The sequence below is a fragment of the Lycium barbarum genome, chromosome 2, assembly GCF_019175385.1.
Source record: "Lycium barbarum isolate Lr01 chromosome 2, ASM1917538v2, whole genome shotgun sequence".
NCBI classification, from domain to species: Eukaryota; Viridiplantae; Streptophyta; class Magnoliopsida; order Solanales; family Solanaceae; genus Lycium; species Lycium barbarum.
The window spans coordinates 23,361,074-23,365,850 of NC_083338.1; the positions used below are offsets into that span (position 1 = coordinate 23,361,074).

A 4,777-nucleotide genomic window follows, 5' to 3' on the forward strand; every position below is an offset into this window, starting at 1 on the left:
CAGCAACGCATAAAAACAAAGGCTGAGAAAAAAATGAAAAGAAAGCAAAAGGAAAGAGAAACAAATTTGAAGTTCATAATTAATATCAAATTTTGAAAAAGGAGAATTATTCTTTCGGAAGTTAGGTCTTTGATGATTTATGCAAAACATAAATGATACTCCGTCACTCAGCCTTTTTTCCTGGGTCGTAAAGAGTGTCCATTTATCAAATCAAGAAAGAATTAATCTTGTTTTTCTGGTTTGCCCCTATTAAGTGTCATATAATCAAATCTCACCTATTTGATTAGGGATAGTCTAGTCAAATTACCTATTTTTGTCTAGGAGTTAGTACTTTCTTAAGGGGTGTGCAAATGGCTATGTGGACACTTTTTTTTATCCGGAAGCAGTATAATAAAAGTCTCCAGATCCACAGTATAACCATGAGAGAAGGTTAGCGTACATGAATGTGTAATAAATGTTCAAAATTCAAAGAAACATTCCAAAGGTTGAGATAAATTGTAGTTTGTACAGTTTCAATAGAAAGTGGAAGATGAAAGGGATTCAAATCAATGGAAAATATTAGTAAATGGCTGCACAGAAGTCCAACAAGCTGTCTTTCTACTATGAACGTGTAAGGCAGTAACTGTTTTTTTTTTTTTTTGATGAAGGTCAAAAAAGTCAATTACTTTTTAAAGGACATTTTGATAAATCATGAAATGTGTGTTGTTCGTTTGGAACAAATTTTCAAATTGGGTGTTTGAAAATTGTTATTCTTTTCCTTACGATCTAATTTTTCATCCAATGCTCATTTGTGTTGTACTAATCTAAAATGTTACTTTGATTACCCAATAACATAATTGATAATATTTCAACTTTTTACTAATTACAATTACAACAAATGTATTAATTGAATAATATAATATCTAATTCCAACACAAGATATTTTTAGGTGAGATATACTTCATTGCATGTTTGTACTTCATACAATCAAATAAGTAAAAAATATGCTATAACAAAACTTTCATTATTCAAGTTCATACAATATTAAATTATCTTGATTTCGACAAACAATTCATCATACGACGATCCATATTAACTTGGCTTTATTCTTTCGTGTCTAGTTATTTATTCAAATTTTATATTAATATCAATATTATTTTACAAAATTTGTACTGAATGCGAACATAAACGTGCAACCTATGTGTCGAGAAACTAATTACTTTAAATATATAACAAACCTGCAAAGATTGCTATAAAATAGGATCGTTGCTTGCAAGAGTTTTTCTACGTGTAGATCTTGGTAATACCATTAAACATCATGATCTCTCTGGCAATCGTCTTAACTTATCCACCTCGTAGTTGTACTGATACAATTATAGAAGAGACCGAAGCTTATTTCTAGAGGATGGAGGAGCAAAAGATCAAACTTCTTGATGATGTGATGATAGATATATTGAAGCGATTGCCAGCAAAATCACTCATAAGATTGAAATGTGTATCTAAAACTTGGTACTCATTGATAAATAGCCCTGATTTCATCTATATCCATTACAATTATGATTCTCTCTCACATCAATTCATATTTCTTAAGCGTTATCTCCAAATTGAGGAAAGTACCGAGTCCATTTATTATAATGGTAAACATATGCTATCCTACCATTCAAATGATGAATCATTCAAATCTATAGCACCAAGTATAGAATACTTGGATAATTATATAGGTGTCAACATTGCAGGTCCCTGTAATGGCATAGTCTGCATTGCTAGTTACAGGGGCATTGTTTTATTAACCCAACGTTAAGAGAATTTTTGGAACTCCCTCCTAGCATTCTTCCTACCCACACAAACTCATCTCCTAGTAAATATCTTTACTACCGGATGGACATGACCATGGGAATCGGATTTGACACTGACGCTAACGATTATAAGGTCGTTAGAATCCTAAATCCCGCTGATGAATATGAATTTGAGGATTTTTATAATCATGATCAGTATGTTAGTAAGGTAGAAGTCTACAATCTAAGCACAAATTGTTGGAGAAAACTTGAGGATCTAGAATGCATAATACAATCCTTACGTTGTTGTCACGTATTATTTAATAGAGCCTATCATTGGAATGCATATATAAAGTCAGCTGGTGGTTGCATCATCTCTTTCAATTTTAGTACTGAGTCATTTAAAAAATATCCATATCCTGAGGGCGTAGCAAATACAAGAAGAGCGAGTCTCTTCGTCTTGAATCAAACTCTAGCTATGATTTGTTTTTCCGAAAACTATCCTCCAGACGTGTTAGTTCTTCAATCTATTGACATATGGGTAATGAAGAAATATTGCGTGAGAGATTCCTGGATAAAGGAATTTACTATTGGACCACTACTCATAAAGGCACCTTTGTCAGTTTGGAAGAATGACACAGAACTAATGATAGAATGCGAGGAAGGAAAACTTGTGTCTTGTAAACTCCTTTCCCAAGCAATGAAGGACCTTCATATGGTTCCCGACACATTGGAAGGTTTTGTTTGCAAACAGAGTTTGATTTCCATCAAGAAAAGAGAGACAAGCGATCCTTACCTGTTCTGAAACCATTGTCATTCATGTCATATTGATTATTTTTGCTAATGAGTCATAGTCTTGAAGGGATTCAATCTGTTAATGTCTTATAAGAATTATATAATTAATTAATACTACAACAATTTATTCACTTTTTCTTTTGGTCCTACATTTTTCATGGAATATTTCCTGCACTAATTATTATTGAATGTTATATTTTAATGACTTGATCATCATGATTCCTCTGAGTTTGTGTATAGTTTTCACGTCAACAGACCCTAGCTAGGGGTTAATTTAGTGAGTGCTCTCTAATAAATAGTGGGATTTGGCCATTCAGATCTCCAAATGTGGGTATGTTGCTTGCATTCTATCAAACTAAGATGACTCAACTGGATCAATGGTGCCGATTCCCAAAACTTGCACCATCATTAATAAATTGTCGCTGTTATTTAAGATGATCCAGCTATTCACTACTCTTACATATGTGTCGGAGAAAAATAATGTTTGTTGTCTCTTATCATGTGATAGCATAATAAAGTTTCTAATTATGTCTATTGTGGATTTTCTCTTCCTATATTATATATGATACAATTCATATCTTGCTTTATATTTATTTTAAATATTTTTTCTTTTGATAAATTGGAGGGTCAAAGGATGGTTGTGACGGAAATTTACTCTCACAATGTTTCTCAGTGTTTCTTGGCATATCACCAAAGTGGACGTTTTAACACTAATGTGGGGATGGTTATCTGATTCTGATTATTAAAAAGGCAAAAAAGTGTAAGTGATTTAAGTTTGGATAGTACAAAGAAAGCAGTATGACCTATTTTTCACTTTTTTTCCAGAATTTTTTTTAGTTTATTTAAAAATCAATCTTTGCCTATGAAAACTCCAAATAAAACTTAATTTGGACAACACCTAAAACCATGTTTCGTTTTTATCACTTTCATTACATTCAAACAACTATAAATTATTTGCAAAAAATATAGCCAAACACAACTCGATCTTCAATTCCAATTTCAAAATTTCAAATAAACTGAAAAATATTTTATTTTCATGGCCAAATGCCTGCTTAAGTTCCTCTGTCTTTGTCATAAAGTTTCTTCCTTAGTTTATGCTCATTTAATCATATTTTGAAGAGTACGGTGGTGCAAGGATTTGTTACTACAGCAAATGTATGTGCCATGATTGTGTCATTGTTGCTGGTGGATATCTAGGTATCAAAACTGGATGGCCATGCAATGAGCTACCTGTTGGGTAATTGACGGTCCTATACAAACAATATTCCATACTTTCTTCACTAGATCTGCCTTCTTTATATTTTATTCAAAAAAAAGATCTTTCTTGATCAATCCCTTTGCCTCTCATTCTTCATTTGATGGTAGTTCCCCTACGGGGTTGATGGTATGCTTGCTGGGGCTTCAACCGTCTTCTTTGCCTTCGTTGGGTTTGATTGAGTTGCTAGTACGACAGAGGAGGTACCATTAAATCCTTTACAATGTTAAGTGTCCATTAAGAGCTATTATTAATGTAGAAGATTCTTGATGAACTTAATCTTATAAGTTGTTTTATTTCTTAAAATTCACTTGTAACATTTGAAGAATCCTCAACGTGACCTGCTAATTGGGATTGGTTTTGCATTATCGATATGTTTTTCTCTCTCCATGTTACTCTCTGTAGTGATTGTTAGTGTCACGACCCAATTTACTAGCGTAACGACACCTACCCCAACCCCATAGGCGAACCATCCACAACTGATTAAGCCAAGTTTTGACAAGTATATTATGCGGAAAGAGTAAAGTAAGGTCATTTCAAGTCATGAACTAAGTCTCATAATCATAAATATGAGGAATAAGTACAACCACTCAAAATTTGGTGTCACAAGTGCAAGACTACTAAAATAAGAAGTAAAAGTTTGGGTAACCATCCTAAATACACTGTCTAAACATGAAAAAGATTGGAATAAAGTAATGGAAAGGAAATCTGGTGTCGCGGATCATCCTGCAGCTCACCCCGAATCCTCTAAAAAGTCGCCTCAACGGTCGGGGAATCCTCGTGCTCCGCTAGAACTAGGGACAATTGCACACAAAATGTGCAGCAAGTGTAGAGTTAGTAAGAGAAACTAACATGTACTCAGCAGCTTTATTAATCAACCCTAAACTAAGACATTGAAAAGGGTTGGTCTTCCGAACACTTACTTTCACACTTAATCACTATTAGTTCAGAAAGGCATAATTATAAACCAAAA

At 33.3% G+C, this 4,777-nt stretch overlaps 1 pseudogene; it reads left to right on the forward strand.

Moving 5' to 3' along the window:
* Window positions 1-1,310: 1,310 nt before the first annotated feature.
* On the forward strand, window positions 1,311-2,644 carry LOC132629408 (F-box protein CPR1-like; annotated as a pseudogene).
* The last annotated feature ends 2,133 nt before the right edge of the window (window positions 2,645-4,777 follow it).